Source organism: Loxodonta africana, chromosome 12 (assembly GCF_030014295.1).
Source record: "Loxodonta africana isolate mLoxAfr1 chromosome 12, mLoxAfr1.hap2, whole genome shotgun sequence".
Lineage (NCBI taxonomy): Eukaryota > Metazoa > Chordata > Mammalia > Proboscidea > Elephantidae > Loxodonta > Loxodonta africana.
The window spans coordinates 86217730-86240092 of NC_087353.1; the positions used below are offsets into that span (position 1 = coordinate 86217730).

General features: G+C 39.5%; 1 protein-coding gene across 2 annotated transcripts in view; it reads right to left on the reverse strand.

Moving 5' to 3' along the window:
• BCL7C (BAF chromatin remodeling complex subunit BCL7C) overlaps positions 1 to 22363 on the reverse strand; it is a 99466-nt gene that overhangs the window by 5866 nt on the left and 71237 nt on the right. The window contains exon 8 of one of the 2 annotated variants that reach the window (XR_010323520.1): positions 21808 to 21954. The exons of the other annotated variant lie outside the window; for it this stretch is intronic. The gene's annotated coding sequence lies outside the window, so the exon portion shown is untranslated. The remainder of the gene's footprint in view (positions 1 to 21807; positions 21955 to 22363) is intronic. 2 annotated transcript variants of the gene reach the window in all.

Here is a 22363-nt window from a genome sequence, read left to right on the forward strand (position 1 = left end):
CTGTTCATTAACACAGAACTAAAACCATTCCCAAAGCTAACTCTTCAGACAAAGATTGGACTGGACTGTAATACATAAAATAATACTCATGAAGAGTATGCTTCTTAGTTCAAGTAGATACATGTGATTAAATGGGCAGTTTCTGTCCAGAGGCGGGATGAGAAGGCAGAAAGGGATAGGAGCTGTTTGAATGGACATGGGAAACCCAGGGTGGAAATAGGGGGTGTACTATCACATTATAGGGGTTGCAACTAGGGTCACATAATGATATGTGTATAAATTTTTGTATAAGAAACTAACTTGAACTGTAAACTTTCACCTAAAGCACAATAAAAAATAAAATAATAATATTAAGTGCCAATTTCTCCTCTGAAACCTTGGAGCCAAGAAGGCAGTGGAATGACATATTTAAAGTGCTGAAAGAAAAGAACTGTCAGCCAAGAATTCTTTATCTTTCAAAAACTTGTCTTCAAGAATGAGGGTAAAATTAAGACATTCGCAGAAAACAAAACCTGAGGGAGTTTGTGACAACTAGACCTGCACTACGAGAAATGCTAAAGGAAATTCTACAGTTAGAACAGAAAGGACACTAGACAGTAACGTGAAGACATAGAAAAAAAAAAGATTTTTGATAAAGGTAATCTCATGGGTAGATATTTTAGGATTTTTTTTTTTTTTTTGGTATTTTTGGTTTATATTGTAGTGGTTTTGTCCTACATGATTCCAAAAGACAAACACATAAAATATAATTATAAAGGTATCCTATTGGGTGCATAATGTATAAAGACGTAATCTATTATAACAACTACATAAAGAGGGGAGGAGAGGAGTGGTATAAGAATAGAATTTTTTATATTACTGAAGTTAAGTTGGTATTAATTTAAACCAGGTTGTTATAAATTTAAGATGTTAAATGTAACCTTCATGGAACCCACAAAGAAAATATCTAAAATTATGCACAAAAGAGAAGGAAATGAAATAGTTCAGTACAAAAACTCAACTCAACACAAATGATGGCAGTATTGGAGAAAATGAGGGACAAAGAAGGTAGAAGACACACAAAAAATAAATAGCAAAATGACATAAGTAAGTCCTTATTGGTAAAAAAAACCAAAACCAAACCCAGTGCCATTGAGTCGATTCCGACTCATGGCCACCCTATAGGACACAGTAGAACTGCCCCATAGAGTTTCCAAGGAGCACCTGGCGGATTCGAACTGCCAACCCCTTTGATTAGCAGCAGTAGCATTTAACCACTATGCAACCAGTGTTTCCTTCTTATTGGTAATTACCTTAAATGTAAATGGATTAAACTCTTCAATCCAAAGGCAGAAAGTGGCAAATGGACTTAAAAAAAAAAAAAAAAAGATCCATCTATATGCTGTCTCAAGAGACATATCTTAGGCCCAAAGGCATAAATAGGTTGAAAATGAAAGGATGAAAAAACTAATCCGTGCAAATAATAACACGAAAGAGAGGTGGGGAGGCTATATTGAAATCAAACAAAATAGATTTTTAAGTTAAAATCTCTTTTAAAGACAAAGAAGGACATTATATAATGATAAAAGTGTCAATGCATCAAGAAGACATAACAGTTATATATATGCACCTAAAATCAAACAAAAAAAAAAAACCAAACTCACTGCCGTTGAGTAGATTCTGACTCATAGCAGCCCTGTAGGACAGAGTAGAACTGCCCCATAGGGCTTCCAAGGCTGTATATCTTTATGGAAATCAACTGCCACATCTTTCTCCCATGGAGTGGCTGGTAGTTCAAACTGCTAATCTTTTTGTTAGCAGCCCAGCACTTTAACCACTGTGCCAATAGGACTTCTGCACCTAACATCAGAGCCCCAAAATATATGAAGCAAACACTAACAGATTTGAAGGGAGTAATAGACAGTCATACAATAATAGTGGGAGACATCAATACACCACTTTCATTAATGGAAAAAACATGCAGAAATAAGATCTTTAAGGAAATAGAGAATTTGAACAATGCTATACATCAACTGATATGAATTTTGATAAATTGATCAAACATGCAATCAATGTGCATTGATAATCACTGGGATTGGAATGCCAAAGTTGGAAAAAAAGAAGGATCAGTGGTTGGAAAATATGGGCCTTAGGAATAGAAATGATGCTGGAGATTGCATGATAGAATTTTAGAAGATCAACCACTTATTCATTGCAAATACCTTTTTTTTTTTAACTACATAAATGGCGACTATACACATGGACCTTGCTGGATGGAATATACAGGAATCAGATTGACTACATCTGTGGAAAGAGATGATGAAGAGGTTCAATATCATCAGTCAGAACAAGGCCAGGGGCCAACTATGGAACAGGCCATCAGTTGCAAATATGCAATTTCGAGTTGAACCTGAAGAAAATTAAAACAAGATCATGAGAGCCAAAGTATGACCTTAGTACATCCCACCTGAATTTAGAGACCATCTCAAGAATAGATTTGACACACTGAACACTAATGACTGAAGACCAGATGAGTTGTGGGATGACAGCAAGGACATCATACATGGAGAAAGCAAAAGTCCGTTAAAAAGACAGGAAAGAAAGAAAAGACCAGAATGGATGTCAAAAGAGACTCTGAAACTTGCTCTTGAAGGTAGAGTAGCTAAAGCAAGTGGAAGAAATGATGACATAAAAGAGCTGACTAGAAGATTTCAAAGGGTGGCTTGAGAAGACAAAGTAAAGTATTATCATGCAATGTGCAAAGACCTTGAGTTAGAAAACCAAAAAGGAAGAACACACTCAGCATTTCTCAAGTTGAAAGAACTGAAGAAAAAAAATTCAAGTCTCAAGTTGCAATATTAAAGGGTTCTATGGGCAAAATATTGAATGACTCAGGAAGCATCAAAAGAAAATGGAAGGAATACACAGAGTCACTGTACCAAAAAGAACTGGTCAATGTTCATCTATTTCAGGAGGTAGCATATGATTAAGAACTGATGGTACTGAAGGAAGAAGTACAAGCTGCACTGAGGGCATTGGCAAAAAACAATAGTCTAGGAATTGACAGAATAGCAATTGAGATGTTTCAACAAGCAGATGCAGCACTGGAAGTGCTCATTTGTCTATGCCAAGAAATTTTGAAGACAGCTACCTGGCCAACTGACTGGAAGAAATCCATATTTGTGTCTATTCCAAAGAAAGGTGAACCAATAGAATGTGGAAATTATTGAACAATATCACACACAAGTAAAATTTTGCTGCGGATCATTTAAAAAGAGTTCTAGCAATAAATTGACAAGGAAGGTCCAAAAATTCAAGCCCGATTCAGAAGAGGGTGTGGAACGAAGAATATCATCGCTGATGTGAGATGGATCTTGGCTGAAAGCAGAGACTACCAGAAAGATGTTTAGCTGTGTTTTATTGATTATGCAAAGGCTTTCAACTGTGTGAATCATAACAAATTATGGATAACATCGTGAAGAATGGGAATTTCAGAATGCTTAATTGTGTTCATGAGGAACCTGTACGTAGACAAACAGGTAGTTGTTCGAACAGAACAAGGAGATACTGCGTGGTTTAAAATCAGGAGATGTGTGCGTCAGGGCTGTATCCTTTCACCATACCAATTCAATCTGTATGCTGAGCAAATAATCCAAGAAGCTGGGCTATATAAAGAAGAAGCCAGCATCAGATTTGGAGGAAGACTCATTGACAACCTGCAATATGCAGATGTCACAGCCGTGCTTGCTAAAAGCAAAAAGGACTTGAAGCACTTACTGATGAAGATCAAAGACCACAGCCTTCAGTATGGATTACATCTCAACATGAAGAAAACAGAAACCCTCACAAGTGGACCAATAAGCAACATCATGGTAAATGGAGAAAAATATTGAAGTTGTTAAGGATTTCCTTTTACTTGGATGCTGTGATTTGTTAAGGTTGTGTGTCATTTTGGTTGGGCCATGATTCTCAGTGGTTTGGCAGTTATGATGTAGTTGGGGAATCATATAATGATGTAATAACTCCCATGATGAGATCTGATATAATGTGATCACCTCCATGATGGGATCTGCTGTGAGCAGCAAATCAGTTGAAAGGAAGTTTCCTTAGGGCTGTGTCCTGCATCCAACATAGAGGGACTTTCTGGCAAGGCTTGTGGGTTTTTGTTTGCTTTGGATCCTGCAACTGGCTTCTATTTGTCTGACATCCAATTCTTGGGACCTGAGCTAGTAGCTTACCTGCCATATTGCCTGCTGACCTTGGGATTCGTCAGTCTCTGCAGCCTGTGAGTCAGAACCCTGCTGTCTGATCTGCCTATCTTGGGTTCTCCAGCCCCTGCGTTATGAGTAAGAAGAAGCCTCCAGCCTGACCTATGGACTTGGGACTTCCCAGCCTCTACATCTGCATGAGTAATTTCCTCAATATTAATCTCTGTCTATATATATTTATATGATTTACTGGCTTTGCTTCTCTAAAGAACCCAGCCTAAGACAGATCCACAATCAATGCCCATGAAATCAGCAGTCAAGAAATCAAAGCATGTATTGGATTGGGCATATCTGTTGAAAAGACCTCTTTAAAGTATTAAAAAACAAAGATGTCACTTTGAGGAATAAGGTGTACCTGACCCAAGCCACTTCAGACGCAAGCAAAAGCAGGACAATGAATAAGAAAGACCGAAGAACTAACGCCTTTGCATTATGGTGTTGGTGAAGAATATTTAATATATCATGGACTGCCAGAAGAATGAACAAGTCTGTCTTAGAAGAAGTATAGCCAGAATGCTCCTTAGAAGTGAGGATGGTGAGATTTTGTCTCACGTACTTTGGACATGTTATCAAGAAGGATCAGTCCCTGGAGAGGGACATCATGCTTGGTGGAGGGTCAGTGAAAATGAGGAAGACCCTCAATGAGATGGATTGACTCAGTGGTTGCAACAATGGGCTCAAACATAGTAACAATTGTGAGGATGGCACAGGACCGGGCAGTGTTTTGTTCTGTTGTACATAGGGTCATTATAAGTTGCAGCTGACTCGACAGCACCTAAAAACAACACACACCAACTAGACCTAGCAGAAATATGTAGAATATTCTACCTAACAAAAGCACAATACACATTCTTCTTCAGCTCACATGGAACATTCTCAAGGATAGAGAATATTCTAGGTCACAAAACAAGTCTCAATAAATTTAAAAAGGTTGAAATCGTACAAAGTAAATGAATAACTTTTTTTATAAGGATCACCACAAAGCAAGTTAATATGAGGTGGAGGTTAAAGATGTCTCAAATGCCCAACTTTTTCAAACTGCTGTACCACTCCATCATCTCTAACATCAACTACTCCCCCTCCCCAGTACTCTTCTGGTGTTTGGGATCAATAATTCCCTGCAACATCTCACAGAACTCATGAACAATATTTACAGTTAAGTGGTTATTAGGGAAGTAACAGGGCACAACTCGAGATCAGAAACAGCTCAGGATACAGTTCTTCAATCAGGACAGCTTCAAAAGCCCTGCCTACAGGCAGGCCGTTCTCTGGCCCTCAGCTTCTCAGTCTTACTTCTGTCCTGCTCAGAAAAATGTTACAAAGCTCTTAGCTACTTGGGTCTGCAAGACTTACTGCAGCTGTCTTGCTCTGGTCTCCTGATTTCTGCCATCTTGTGCTGTTATTGCCCTTGCTACTGTTGTGCCACCATCTTTCACTGTCTTCTGTGTTACAGCTCCCTCTATCTCCTGGGTCTAGGAGCTTCTCAGCACAGGGACCCTGGGTCCAAAGGATGCATTCTGCTCAGCTGTGTTGGCAGGCAAGTCTCTTTGGCCCTCATCCTGGCCTCTGCCCTGTTCAGGCAAGTGTTATAAAGCTCTTTAGCTCTGCAGATATGTGTCCAGAGGCACCCTACTCTACCAGAAAGCCTCCTGCCTAAAGGCACTCAGCTCTCTCTTGCTCTGTGGGCCCACTACCACAAAGTCTGGCACTGGTCTCTTGGTTCTGCTGCTGCCATTTCTCTGCTACAGCTTCTCACCATCTTTGGTGTTACAGCTGGTAGTAGGAGGTTCTCAGTGCAGGGACCCCAGGTCCAAAGGATGTGTTCTGCTCCCATCTCTTCTTGGTGATACTGAGGTCCCTATCTCTGCTTCTGTCAGTTTGTTGTACTGTGAGGGCTTGTGTGTTGCTGTGAGACTGGAAGCTATGCCACTGGTATTCAAATACCAGCAGGGTCACCCATGGTGGATGGGTTTGAGCTGAGCTTCCAGACTAAGACAAACTAGGAAGAAGGACCTAGTGGTCTATTTCTGAAAAGAATTAACCAGTGAAAACCTTATGAATGGCAGTGAAGCATTGTCTGATATAGTACCAGAAGATGAGCCCCTCAGTTTGGAAGGCACTCAAAAGATGACTAGGGAAGAGCAGCCTCCTCAAAGTAGAGTCAATCTTAATGATGTGGATGGAGTGAAGCTTTCAGAACCTTCATTTGCTGATGTGGCACAACTCAAAATGAGAAGAAACAGCAACAAACATCCATTAATAACTGGAACCTGGAATGTACAAAATTTGAATCTAGGAAATTGAACATCATCAAAAATGAAATGGAATGCATAAATATTGACATCCTGGGCATTAGTGAGCTGAAATGGACTGGTACTAGCCATTTTGATGGTTACAAGGGAGGGGAGGGGAGGGATGGAAAAACACTAAATGGACAGTAGGTAAGTGGTAACTTCAGTGAAAGGTAAGACAGTACACAATACGGGGGAAGCCAGTATAACTTGTGTGAGGCAAGGTCATGTAAGCTCCATAGACACAACCAAACTTCCTGAGGAATGGAATTACTGGGCTGAGGGCTATGGGGACCATGGTCTAGAGGAACATCTAGCTCAATTGGCATGACATAGTTTATAAAGAAAATGTTCTACATTCAACTGTGGTTAGTAGAGTCTGGGGACTTAAAAGTCTGTAGGCGGCCATCTAGGATACACCACTGGTCTTACCCCTTCAGAAGTAAGGAAGAATGAAGAAAACTAAAGATACAAGGGAAAGATTAGTCCAAAGGACTAATGGACCACATCTACCATGGCCTCCACCAGACTGAGACCAGTACAACTAAACGGTGCCCAGATACTGCCACTGACTGCTCTGACAGGGATCACAATAGAGGGTCCCAGACAGAGCTGGAGAAAAATGTAAAACAAAGTTCTAATTCAAAAAGGAAGAGTAGACTTGCTCACCTAACAGAGACTGGAGAAACCCTGAGAGTATGGCCCCGGGACACGCTATCAGCTCAGTAATGAAGTCACTCTTGTGATTCACCATTCAGCCAAAGATTGGACAGGCCCATAAAACAAAATGAGACTAAAGGGGCACGCCAGCCCTGAGGGGACAGGAAATCTGGTAACAGGGAACCTAAGGTTGAGAAGGGAGAGTGTTGCCATGTCATGGGGTGGTTAACCAATGTCATAAGACAATATGTGTACTAACTGTTTAATGAGAAACTATTTTGTTTGTAAACCTTATCTAAAGTACAATAAAGAAAAATGTTCTACCTTCTACTTTGGTGAGTAGTGTCTGGAGTCTTAAAAGCTGTGAGCAGCCATCTAAGATACTTCACTGGTCTCACCCCACTGGGAGCAAGGGAGAATGAAGAAAACTAAAGACAAGGGCAAAATTAGTCCAAAGGACTAACGTACTACAACTACCACAGCATCTACCAGACTGAGTCCAGTACAACTATATGGTGCCCAAATAGCACTGACTGCTCTGACGGGGATCACAGTAAAGGGTCCCAGGCAGAGCTGGAGAAAAATGTAGAACAAAATTCTAAGTCACACACACACACAAAAAAAAGACCAGACTTACTCTTCTGACAAAGACTGCAGAAACCCCAAGACTATGGCCCCTGGACACACTTTTAGCTGAGTAGTGAAATCACCCCTGAAGCTCACCATTCAGCCAAAGATTAGACAGGCCCATGAAACAAAGTGAGACTAAACGGGCACTCCAGCCCTGGGGCAAGGACTAGAAGGCCGGAGGGGACAGGAAAGCTGGTAACAGGGAACCCGAAGTCGAGAAGGGAGAGTGTTGACATGCCATGGGGTTGGTAACCAATGTTGTAAAACAGTATGTGTACTAACTGTTTAATGAAAAGCTAGATGGTTCTGTAAACCTTCACCTAAAGTACAATAAAAAAAGGAAATATAAATAAATGGCACATTCCATTGGGCAAATCTGCTACAAAAGATCTCCTTAAAGTTATAAAAAGTGAAGATGTTACTTTGATGACTGAAGTTTGCCTGACCCAAACCAGGCTCTTTCCGATCACTCATATGCATGGAAAACCTGTATGATGAGAAAGGAAGACAGAAGAAGAATTGGTACATTTGAATTGTGGTGTTGGTAAAGAATATTAAATATACTGTGGACTTCCAGAAGAATAAAAAAATCCGTTTTAGAAACACAACCAGAATGCTCCTTAGAAGTGAGAATAGAGAGACTTTGGCTTGCTTACTTTGGACACATAGTCAAGAAAGACCAACTGATAGAAGAGAATATCATGTTTGGTAAAGTAGAGGGTCTGGAAAAATAAAGGAAACTGTCAATCAGGTAGATTAACACAAAATCCACAACAATGGACTCAAACATACCAATAATCATGAAGATGGTACAGGATACGGCAACATTTTGTTCTGTTATACATATGATCACCAAGAGTCAGTGACAATTTGACAACAACAACAAACCAACACACTCTTAAACAGCCAATGAAATAAAGAAAATATCACAAGGGAAATTAGAAAATGTTCTGAGGTGAAGACAAAGAAATCCACAATATACCAAAACTTATCAGATGCTGTAAAAGCAGTGCTCAGAGGGAAATTTATAGCTACAAAGGCATACATGGAAAAAGAAGAAAGATCTCAAATCAATAACTTACCCTTTCATGATATGAGCTCTAGAATGGAGACTAAACCTTAACTAGTCAAAAGAAGGAGATAAAGATTAGAGCAGAGATAAATGAAATAGAGAATAGAAAAACAGTAGAGAATCAACAAAACCAAATATTTCTTTCAAGAGATGAACAAAATTGACAAAACTTTAGCTAGACTGACAAACACAGAGGAGATGCAAATGATTAAAATCAAGAATGAAATAGAGGACATTACTACCAACATTACAGATCTAAAAAGTATTACAAGATAATACCATGAATAATTGTATGCCAACAAATTTTATACGCTAGATAAAATGGACAAACTCTGAAAAAAAAATTTTTTTTTTTTAATTACCAAAACTGAGTCAAGAAGAAATAGAACATTTCAGCAGACCTATAACTGATTGAATCAGTAACCAAAAACCTCCCAACAAATAGATGTCCAATACCAGGTGGCTTCTGCCTTAGTTATCTACTGCTGCTATAACAGAAATACCACAAGTGGGTGGCATTAACAAACAGAAGTTTATTCTCTCACATTTTAGGAGTCTAGAAGTCTGAATTCAGGGTGCCAGCTCTAGGGAAAGGCTTTCTCTCTCTGTTGGCTCTGGAAGGTTCTTATTCCTTGGTTCCTTGGGGATCTTCATGTGGTGTGGCATCTATCTTCCCACATCTCTGTGTGCTCACTTGCTTGTTTAATCTCTTTTATAAGACATACCCTACACTAATACTGTCTCATTAACATAACAAGAAAACCTATTCCCAAATGGGATTCTAGCCACAGGTATGGGGGTTAAGATTTACAACACATATTTTGGGGGGACAAAACTCAATCCATACCAACTTCACTGGTGAATTATGCCAAAGCTTTTTTTGTCAAACTCTTCTGAAATATAGAAGAGGAGGGAACTTCCTAACTCATTCTATGAGGCCAGTGTTGACAGCAAAACTAGAGAAAGACACCATAAGAAAAGAAAACTACAGACCAATTATCTTTTTTTTCCCATAATTTTTATTGTGCTTTAAGTGAAAGTTTCAGACCAATATCTTTTATGGATATAGATGCAAAAATCCTCAACAAAATACTAGAAAAACTGAACCCAACAACATATTGAAATGATTATACACCAGGACCACGTGGGATTTATTCCAGGACTGGAAGTTTCAACACACAATAATCAATCAATGTAATATATTAATAGAATAAAAGGCAAAATCATATGATCATCTCCATAGATGTGCAAAAACGACTTGATAAAATCCACTTTCATGGTAAAAACATTCAATGATTAGGAATAGAAGAGGACTTCCTCAATACGATAAAGGGCATTTATAAAAAACTTATCGCTAACATTATACTCAATGGTGAAAGACAGCCTTCCTCTAAGATTAGGAACAAGATAAGGATACCCACTTTTGCCATTGATATTCAATATTGTCTTGGAAATTTAGCTGGAACAACTAAACAAGAAAAAGAAATTAAAAGTATCCACATTGGGAAGGAAAAATTTAAACTATCCCTATTTGCAAATATATATAGAAAATTCTAAAGAATTCACCAAAAAGCTATTAAAGATTTATCAGCTCTAATACAAATTCAAATCAATTGTGTTTCTGTACAATGGCAATGAACAATCTGAAAATGAGCAAGAAGCCAATTCCATTTACGATAGGATCCAAAAGAATAAATCTCCTAGGAATACATTTAACCAAGGAGGTGAAAGAATTTTACGTTGAAAACTACAAAACATTGCTGAAAGAAATCAAAGAATCCCTAAATAAATGAAAGGACATCTCAGGTTCATGTATTGGAAAAAGTAATATTCTTAATATGGCAATACTACCCCCAAACAATCTACAGATTCAGTGCAACCCTATAAAATTCCAAAGGCCTTTTTTTTTGTTTTTGCAGAAATGGAAAAGTCAATCTTTAAATTCATATGGAGTTGTAAGGGACCCCAAATAGCCTAAATAATCTTGAAAAAGAAGAACAAAGTTGGAGGACTCACAGTTCCCTATTTTAAAACATACTACAAAGCTACAGTAATCAAAATAGTGTGGTACGTGTACAAGAAGAGAAATATAGACCGATGGAATAGAATTGAGAGTTCAGATATAAGCGCATATATCTATGGTCAATTAATTTTTAACAAGAGTGCCAAGCCTATGCAATGGGGGGAAATAATAGTCTCTTGAGCAAATGCTGCTGGGACAACTGGTTATCCTTATGCAGAAGAATGAAGTTAAATCTATATCTCACACCATATAGAAAAATTAACTCAAAATGGATCAGTGACATAAGTATGAGCTAAAAGCATACAAATCATAGAAGAAAAGACAGAGGCAAATCTCCAGGACCTTGTATTTGGCAATAGTTAGATATGACACTGAAAGTCTGAGCAACAAAAGGAAAATAGATAAATTGGACTTCATCAAGATAAAAAAAAAAAAAAACTTTTGTACATTAAAGGACACTGTCTTAAATAACTGAAATTATGGCAGATGATACTTGTCCTAGTTATCTAGTGCTGCTGTAACAGAAATACCACAAGTGGATGGCTTTAACAAAGAGTCTCACAGTCTAGTAGGCTAGAAGTCCAAATTCAGGGAATCACCTCCAGGGAAGTCTTTCTCTCTCTGTTGGCTCTGGAGGAAGGTCTTTGCCATCAACCTTCCCCTGGTCTAGGAGCTTCTCTGCTCAGGAACCTGGGGTCCACAGGATACACTCTGCGCCCAGCATTGCTTTCTTCATGAAATGAGGTCCCCATGTCTCTCTGCTCACTTCTCTCTTTCATATCTCAAAAAAGATCGGCTAAAGACACAATCCAATCTTGTAGATTGAGTCCTGCCTCATTAACGTAACTGCCGCTAATCCCATCTCATCAACATCATAGAGATAGGATTTACAACACATAGGAAAATCACATCAGATGACAAAACGGTGGACAACCACACAATACTGGGAATCACAGCCTAGACAAATTGATACACATATTTTGGGGGGACACAATTCAATCCATGACAGACACTATCCAGAAAGTAAAAAGACACCCTGTAGAATGAGAGAATATATTAGTAAATCATATATCAAGTCATTCCTAGAGGAGAGGCTCCATAATGATATTTTTAGTGATAACTTTGTAGAAGAGCATCCTTACTGTAGCTGGATCCTAGATTATTTAAGTGAAACCACTAGATATTTTTTACTTTAATAAGAAGCTACATTGTTCTAAATTCAACATCTTATATATTAATCAGTGATGATGATGATATATATGTACACACACACGCATACACAGATACCATTTATTACATAGTCTGTGTATTCATCATTGGTTTTGTTTGGCCCATCTTCAAAGTGGCTGTAACATTATTGATAACTGGTCATTGTCAGAGAAGTCACATTCTATCAGGCAACACCTACCCAGTTTACAAAAAAACATGCAGAAACTTACCCGGCTCTTCATAACCAAAGACTGTCCTGTCGTGGTGGTGACTAGACTTACATTGTCCTAACCCTGGAAACAGGAAAGTCCCTGTATGCTAAGGTGTGTCACAGGAAGAGTCATCAGGCCTACCTACATATATATTATGAACAGTCTAAAGGAACCTTTTGTCTTAGAATTAAGAGGATGTTGCTGGACTTTGGCCACTTTCTGGCCTTCACTTGTTAATGAGAATCATGGGACTAGAATTGGGGTTAAGCAAATTAGAAAAGGCTATTGAAAACATCCCAGAGGTCACTGAACAATTTAAAAAGTAAATGATTAGGTAACAGCTCAACAATGTTATCAAGAACCCAGGTTCTTTCTATCCTTCTCTGGAATCTTTATCATGTTGGCTTTTTGTCCTCGTGGTTGTTTTTCTCATAAGTATAATAATATGACTTGTGGCTGCTTCAGACATTTCAATCCCAAAGAAATGGCTGGGATTAGAGGGCAAAAAGTTTTCTACTTTCAAGTCTTAGTCCCTTTACTTGGGAAGAAACTCTCAAAATCTCTAGCAGAAGCCTGAGACTGGAATAATGGTGCCCAGCTACCATCGATCACTACCCTGACAGGGAACACAACAGAGAATCTCTGATGGAGCAGGAGACCAGTGGAATGCAGATCTTAAATTCTGATAAAAAGACCAGGCTTAATGGTCTGACTGAGACCAGAGGGACCCTGATGGTCGTGGTCCCCAGACTCTTCGATAGCCCAACATTGGAACCATTCCTGAAACCAACTCTACAGACAAGGATTGGCCTGGACTTATAAGCTAGACAATGATGCTGGTGAGGAGTGAACTTCGTGGCTCAAGTAGACACATGAGACTATATGGGAGACTCTTGTCTGGTGGTGAGATGAGAAGGAAGAAGGGACAGGAGCCGGTTGAACGGACACGGGGAATACAGGGTGGAGAGGAGGAATGTGCTGTCTCATTAAGGGGAGAGCAGCTGGGAGTGCATGGTGGGGTGTGTATGGCTTTTTGTATGAGAGACTGACTTGATCTGTAAACTTTCACCTAAAGCACAACAAATAAATTTTTTAAAAAATCCTTTGAAGATTTCTTCTTAAATCTCATTAGTCAGTACTGGTTTACAAGGGAGCCTGGGAAAGCCTGGCAGAAGGGGACGGGGTTGACATTGCCTGGGCAGGGCATATTGCGTCCCGTAATAAAACCAGGAAGATAGAAGTGGGGAATGAATGGCTATTGATATGCAACAAATCGTGCCCGGCACATGGTGTGAAACCTAAAGTTATCTGTTAGTCTTTATGAAGAATGTACCCTACAGATCCTTCCTATATCTACTTTATGTCTGTCATGATGGAAGGTCTTTCTTGTTATATTGCTGAATAAACTGTGTGGACTGCTTTAAGAAAAAAAAAAAAAAGTTAGTGATCTTGAGATGAGAAGATTATCTTGGATTATCTGCGTGAGCCTAATGTAATTACGATGGTCCTTATAAGTGGAACTATGAGGTCAGAGTAATAGAAGAAGATGTGACAATCAAAGCTGAGATCATCTAAAATCTACATGATACTGCAAAAACTCAACTGCAAAAAGACAAATAACCCAATTAAAAAATGGGCAAAAGATATGAACAGACACTTCACTAAAGAAGACATTCGGGTAGCTAACAGATATATGAGGAAATGTTCACGATCAAATGCAAATCAAAACTACAATGAGATTTCATCTCACTCCAACAAGGCTGGCATTAATCCAAAAAACACAAAATACTAAATGTTGGAGAGGCTGTAGAGAGATTGGAACACTTATATACTGCTAGTGGGAATGTCAAGTGGTACAACCACTTTGGAAATCGGTTTGGCACTTCCTTAAAAAGCTAGAAATAGAACTACCATACGATCCAGCAATCCCACTCCTTAGAATATATCCTAGAGAAATAAGAGCCTTTACAAGAACAGATACATACACACCCATGTTTATTGCAGCACTGTTTACAATAGCAAAAAGATGGAAGCAACCGAGGTGCCCATCAATGGATGAATGGATAATAAATTATGGTATATTCACACAATGGAATACTACGCATAGATACAGAACAGCGAGGAATCTGTGAAGCCTTTCCTAACATGGAGGAACCTGGAAGGCATTATGCTGAGTGAAATTAGTCAGTTGCAAAAGGACAAATATTGTATAAGACCTCTATTATAAGAACTTGAGAAATAGTTTAAACTGAGAAGAAAACATTCTTTTGTGGTTATGAGGGGGGGAGGGAGGGAGGGAGGGAGGGGGCATTCACTAATTAGATAGTAGATAAGAACTACTTTAGGTGAAGGGAAAGACAGCACACAATACAGGGGAGGTCAGCACAACTGGACAAAACCAAAAGCAAAGAAGTTTCCCGAATAAACTGAATGTTGCAAAGGCCAGCGTAGCAGGGACAGGGGTCTGGGGACCATGGTTTGAGGGGACATCTAAGTCAATTGGCATAATAAAATCTATTAAGAAACATTCTGCATCCCACTTTGGAGAGTGGCGTTTGGGGTCTTAAACTCTAGCAAGCGGCCATCTAAGATGCATCAATTGGTCTCAACCCATCTGGATCAAAGGATAATGAAGAATACCAAGGACACAAGGCGATTATGAGCCCAAGAGACAGAAAGGGCCACATGAACCAGAGACTACATCATCCTGAGACCAGAAGAACTAGATGGTGCCCGGCTACAACCGATGACTCCCCTGACAGGGAACACAACAGAGAACCCCTGAGGGAGCAGGGGAGCAGTGGGATGCGGACCCCAAAAACTCATAAGACCAGACTTAATGGTCTGACTGAGACTGGAAGGATCCCAGTGGTCATGGCCCCCAGACCTTCTGTTGGCCCAGGTCAGGAACCATTCCCGAAGCCAACTCTCCAGACATGGATTGGACTGGACAATGAGTTGGAGAGGGATGCTGGTGAGGAGTGAGCTTCTCGGATCAGGTGGACATTTGAGACTATGTTGGCATCTCCTGCCTGGAGGGGAGATGAGAGGGTGGAGGGGGTTAGAAGCTGGCGAAATGGACACGAAAAGAGAGAGTGGGAGGAGAGAGCAGGCTGTCTCATTAGGGGGAGAGTAATTGGGAGTGTGTAGCAAGGTGTATATGGGTTTTTGTGTGAGAGACTTGATTTGTAAACTTTCACTTAAAGCAGAATAAAAATTACATAAAAAAAAAAAAAAAAGCTGAGATCAGAGTGAGTCAAGGTGAGAAAGACTCAATCCACCTTTACTGGCTTTGGAAATGGAGGAAGGAGGACCATGAATCAAGGAATGTGGGCAGCCTCTAGAAGCTAGAAAAAGGAAGGAAATGGATTCACCACTAGAGACTGTAGAAGAAACTCAGTCCTGCTGATGACCAGACCATAAGGTAATACATTTGTAGGATTTAATTTTTTTTGTGGTAAAATATATACAACATAATATTTGCCATTTTAACCATTTTGTACATTCAGTGATATTAATCACAATCACAATGTTGTGCAACATCACCCCTATTTGTTTCCAAAACTTTTCATAATCTCTAACAGAAACTCTGTGCCATTAAGCAATAACTTGTCATTGCCCCTCTCTCTAGCCCCTAGTAACCACTAATCTACTTTCTGTCTGCATGCCTTTGTCTGTTACAGATAATTCATATAAATGAGATGGTATAAAATTTGTCCTTTTGTGTCTTGCATTTCATTTAGCATGATGATTTCAAAGCTCATCCATGTTGTAGCATGTATTAGAATGTCATTCCTTTTTATGGCAGAATAATTTTCTATTGCACATATATACCACATTTTGTTTATTCATTCATTTGTTGATGGACACTTGGGCTATTTCCACCTTTTGGCTGTTGTGAATAATGCAATTAAAGTATCTGAGTCCTTGCTTTCCATTCTTTCGGGAATATGCTCTGGAATGGAATTGTTGGGTCATACGGTAATTCTACATTTAACTTTTTGAGGAAACACAAAACGATTTTCTACAGCAACTGCACTATTTTTTTTTTATTACACTTTAGATGGAGGTTTACAGAACACACTAGGTTCTCATTAAACAGTTAGTACATACATTATTTTATGACATTGGTTACCAACTCCACGACATGTCAACACTCTTCCTTCTCCACCTTGGGTTTCCTATTACCAGCTTTCCTGTTGCCTCCTGCCTTCTAGTTCTTTGTGTGCCCCTTTAGTCTCGTTTTGTTTTATGGGCCTGTCTAATCTTTGGCTGATGGGTGAACCTCAGGAATGACTTTATTACTGAGCCAAAAGTGTGTCTGGGGGCCATACTATCGGGGTTTCTCCAGTCTGTCAGGCCAGTGAGTCTGGTCTTTTTTTGTGAGTTAAAATTTTTTTGTACATTTTTCTCCAACTCTGTCTGGGACCCTTTATTGTGATCCCTGTCAGAGCAGTCAGTGGTGGTAGCTGGGCACCATCTAGTTGTACTAGACTCAGTCTGGTGGAGACTGTGGTAGTTGTGGTTCATTAGTCCTTTGGGCTAATTTTTCCCTTGTATCTTTGCTTTTCTTCATTCTCCCTTGTTCCCAAAGGGGTAAAACCAGTGGAGTATCTTAGATGGCCACTCACAACCTTTTAAAACCCCAGAGGCTACTCACCAAAGTAGAATGTAGAACATTTTCTTTATAAACTATGTTATGCCAATTGAGTTAGATGTTCCCCAAGACCATGGTCCCCACAGCCCTCAGCCTAGTAATTTGGTCCCTCAGGGAGTTTGGATGTGTCTATGGAGCTTCCATGACCTTACCTTATACAAGTTATGCTGGCTTCCCCAGTGTTGTGTACTGTCTTACCTTTCAGTAAAGTTACCATTTATTTATTGTCTATTTAGTGTTTTTCATTCCCAACCCTCCCCTCCCTTGTAACCATCAACGATTGTTTCTTTTTGTGTGTAAAACTTTTCATGAGTTTTTATAGTAGTGGTCACATACAATATTTGTCCTTTTGTGATTGACTTATTTCAGTCAGCATAATGGCCTCCAGATTCATCCGTGTTGTGAGATGCTTCACAGATTCATCATTGTTCTTTTTCCTTGTGTAGTACTCCATTGTGTGTATGTACCATTGTTTCTTTATCCATTCATCTGTTGATGGGCATCTAGGTTGTTTCCATCTTTTTGCTATTGTGAACAATGCTGCAATGAACATGGATGTGCATATGTCTATTCATGAGATGGCTCTTATTTCTCTAGGATATATTCCTAGGAGTGGGATTGCTGGATCATATGGTATTTCTATTTCTAGCTTTCTAAGGAAGCACCATATCGTTTTCTAAAATGGTTTTACCACTTTGCATTCCCACTGCAGCTGCACTATTTTATATTCCCACCAGTAATGAATGAGGGCTCCAGTTTCTCCACATGCTTGCCAACACTTGTTATTTCTCCTTTTTTGATAATGCCATGCTAGTGGGTGTGAAGTGGTATCTGGTTGTGGTTTTGATTTGCATTTCCCCCAAATTTTTAATGATTAATGAAGTTGAGCATTTTTGTGTGTGTGTGTTTAATGGACATTTGTGTACCTTCTTTGGAGAAATGTCTGTTCAAGTCCTTTGCCAATTTTTTGATTGAGTTTTTTGTGTTGCTGAGTTGTGGGAGTACTTTATATATTTTGGGTATTAAACCCTTTTAAGATATAAGATTTCTAATTTTTCCCCCCATTTTATAGGTTGTGTTCTCACTTTCTTGATAGCCTCCTTTGATGCATGCCAGTTTTTTTTTAAATGAAGTCCAATTTATCTTTTTTTTTTTTATTGCTTATGCATTTGGTGTACCATCTAAGAATTTATTGTCAAAGACAAGGTCCTGAAGATTTACCTCCATGTTTTCTAAGATTTTTATAGTTTTAGCTCTTAAGTTTAGGTCATTGATTAATAAATTTTCATATGTGGTGTAGGTACGGATCCAACTTCATTCTTCTGCATGTGGATATCTAGTTGTCCCAGCACCATTTTTGAAGAGATTATTCTTTCCCCATTGAACTGACTTGGCACCCTTTTTGAAAATCAATTGGGCATAGATGTATGAGATTATTTCTGGATTCTCAATTCTATTCATTTGGTCTATACTTCTGTCCTTGTACCAGTACCACACTGTTTCTAGTACTGTATCTTTGTAGCACATTTTGAAATCAGAAAATGTGAGCCATCTAACTTTGTTCTTTTTCAAGATTGTTTTGGATATTTAGGGCCCTCTGAATAGCAGTGGTGAAAGCAGGCATCGTTTTGCTCCTGATCTTATATGAAGGCTTTCAGTCTTTTGTCTCTGACTATGATGTTAGCTGTGGGTTTTCATAAATGCTCTTTATCATGTTGAGGAATTCCCCTTTTTTTCCGAGTTTGTTGAGTGTTTTTATTATGAAAGGGTGTTGGATAATTTTGTGTTGTTTTAAGCTACTTAGTTTGTAGTAATTTGTTACAGCAGCAATAGGAAACTAATATCCACACTATGACAGTTCTTAATCCAGAGACGAAGAACCCAAAGTGGGCGTTTCACCAACAGCTAAGTTACATATTTGGAGACTGGAAAAATCACCACGTGGTGATGCTGTGGACCCCCCTACTGTAAACTAGACCTTGGCCAGGACTCCATTTATTACTTGCCCTTCATATGACCCCACTCTAACAAGGGATGCCACAAATGACTCTTTAGGCCTCCAGGTATCAATGTCAACTCATACTTTGTGTCCGGAAGTCCTCAAAATGTCTGAGTATTCCCCTTTGCCTAGTGCATAATCACTCAAATAGATGTTCATAAGTCCCTTTGGGGAAAAACTGAGGGAATCATTACTATATATACTTGTCATTGTGCTGCAGGGTCCTTCCTCCTGGGGATCTTGTCACCTCTTTAGTCAATGGGCTCTGAGTCTGAAAACCAGCCAGTTTCATAAATTAGGCAAAGGATCATGATTTTTCTCTTGGGGTGACCACCCTCACCTTTCAGTCCTTCATTCTTGATTTATTGATGCTTGCACAAGACAAATAATGCCCTTGTTGGCTGTCCATCTATTTTTCCCCGGACAATGTTCTACTTCTTTAATCATCTCCAAAACTCTCTGTGGGTCAGGACCCTCAACTGCTATTCTGACCTTACCAGTCATTTCAATAATTGCAAGCTTCTGGATTCTAGTGATTAAATGCTACCCCTGTCCTCTATTGTTTCTGAGAGGTCCTATCATCCCCAGTGCTCTAAGCACCAAGTTCTGTAATAGTCTTTTCCTAGACTACAGGAGAAAGCCAGCACTGAACTTTTTAATGATACTAGGACCCCTCTCACCAATTCCTTTCTTTTTTTTTTTTAATTGTGCTTTAGGTGAAAGTTTACAGGACAAACTAGTTTCTCATTAAACAGTTAATACACAAATTGTTTTGTGACGTTGGTTGCCAACCCAGCGATGTGTCAACACTCTCCCTTTTTCCACCTCGGTTTCCCTGGTTCCATTCATCCAGCTTACCTGACTGATGGGGAGGTGACGAGTTACCACGCTGAGTGACAGGTGACACCAACCCTAGTGATGCCACTGCCTTGGCGATCCCTCCCTCAGTAGTGCTAACCTACCTGCTGCCACCGCTACCATGGAGCCTGGGTCATTTTGGTGTCAACCTTTCAGAATCAGAATGGTCTTGCAAATAGAATAAATGCTCAGAACAAACCTGTCAATTTCTTTGAGTTTTGAGTTTTTTGAACAGCTTTTTGTGTCAGAAGCAGGACCCAAAGATGATCACCGAGGAGACACCACAGTTTTGGTGAGAGATCAAGTATGGTACCAACAGGGCCCTTTGTGCCCAATGTTCCCTTGCCATGGACAGGAAACTTGGTGAATCTCTCCTCGGTTTGAGTTCCACTCATTTTGTGTTGAACTTTCTAGGCTTATAGCCGCACAGTTTTGCTCTGTCTGGGGAATTAGGTTCCTATCTCCTCTGTCTTTTTCTTTCCACTTTGGGGAATTTCTGTTTGGTGCTTGCCTTGTGTAGTGAGTTCCCGTTTGTGTTATTATCTAAGTACTTTACTTGGACCAGGTCCAAAGGAAAGTGAACTGAGTTCAATAAAGAGGCTTCATGCAGTTTTTTTTTGTTTTTTTTTTTAATGGGTAGACCTTACTGAAAACAGGTTGGAATTGTGGTAGTTACTTTTGTGTGTTTATGTATGTTAGGATTGAATCGTGTCCCCAAAAATATGTATTGTAAATCCTAACTCCTATACCTGTGGATAGGAAACCCTGGTGGTGTAGTGGTCAAGGATTACGTCTGCTAACCAAAAGACTGGCAGTTCAAATCCACCAGGCACTCCTTGGAAACCCTATGGGGCAGGTCTACTCTGTTCTTTAGAGTTGCTATGAGTAGGAATTGACTTGACGGGCAATGGTTTTGTTTTTTTTTTTATATACCTGTGGTTATAATCTCATTTGGGAATCGGTTTTCTTTGTTATGTTACTATGGCTGTATTAGTGTAGAAAATTAGTGTAGGGTGTGTCTTAAATAAATCTCTTCTGAGATAGAAAAGAGCAGATTAAGCAAACAAACAAGCCAGCAGAGATGGGGGAAGACAGATGCCAAGCTACATGGAGATCTCCAAGGAGCCGAGGAACAGAAGCTGAAAAGAGATGGGGAACTTCCCCCAGAGCCCAGAGAGAAAAACTTCACCTACACTTGGCACCCTGAATTCAAACTTCTAGCCTTCTGAATTGTGAGGAAATTGATGAAGAATTTCTAAGAGCAGAAGCAAAGTTAAAACAATCTTAGAGATTTATTAGCCCATCATACAATTTACAAAGCGGGCAACACATAGCATGAGACTGAGTGTTGGCAAAGAAATGGAGTAGTATTGGGATTTTATAGTCCAAGGAACAAAGAAAGTCAGGAAAATCCTGGTGGTTTCAATTAGACTTTCAGATAGTCATCAAAATATCCCTTTGGAAATGTCAGTGTCTCTAAGAAGATGAATGACGCAGGTTTCCAGGTGGCTCGGCATTGGTTTGTCTGGAATGCAGGGGCTAAAGATATAGGTTGTTCGTTATACATAAATCTAAAGAAACAAGCTAGCTATCTCCTCTAAAAGCCAGGTTACTTATTATCTTAAATTTTTGCCGTGTGATCTCAGGCTTCAGCCATGTTCTCTGGGCTTGGCAGAAATGTTTTCCTCAGTTTCCACACTTTGTTTTCAACCTCCGCATTTCTCCCTTGTGATCAAGCCTCCGCTAGGGGGCACTGATCACCCACAAAGGAGTAACCTTTCTTCTGCAAGGATTTTTTTTTAACTTGTCCTATAGGGTCAGGGTTTTTGGGGGGGGGATAGGGTCTCTATGAGTCGGAATCGACTCGATGGCACTGGGGTATAGGGTCGCTATGAGTCGGAATCGACTCGATGGCCCTGGGTTTTTTTTTTGAATACTCCGTCGTTTACCTTATTTCAATGTGACTTTATATCTTCTTCACCTTGCCATGCTATTAGGTCTCATCTTCAGGGTGAGTTGTTTTGAGGTTTTATTAGTGAGGGTTTTAGGCCAAACTTGAGGAATTCCTCTGCCAGTCGAAGGACATTAACCAAGACCTGCCCATCAAAACGCAAAAAGTTACCCATTATTTTCTTGTTGAAAAGCACGAGCTATGAATATCTACAGAGCCAGTAGGTTTGGGTATACAATATTTCATAGAAGTACCATAGTTGCTTAGCACGAAACAACATTTTATGATTATAAAGATAGATACAAAGATGAATAGGAACCAAAAAAAAATTTTTTTTTTTTTTTGTTCAAGCCAGGGTAAATTAATACCGTTTTCCACCACCCACCCCGGGAACCGAATCAGTTACTTAAAATCTCAGCTAAAGAGGGAACCGGATCACTGGAATTTGGACACCACGTATTGCATACAGGAAACGTAATGAGGTATGCTAGCACTATTATCAGGAATATAACACAACGATCGGTTTTAATAATGGCAACAGTGCCTCTTTGAGC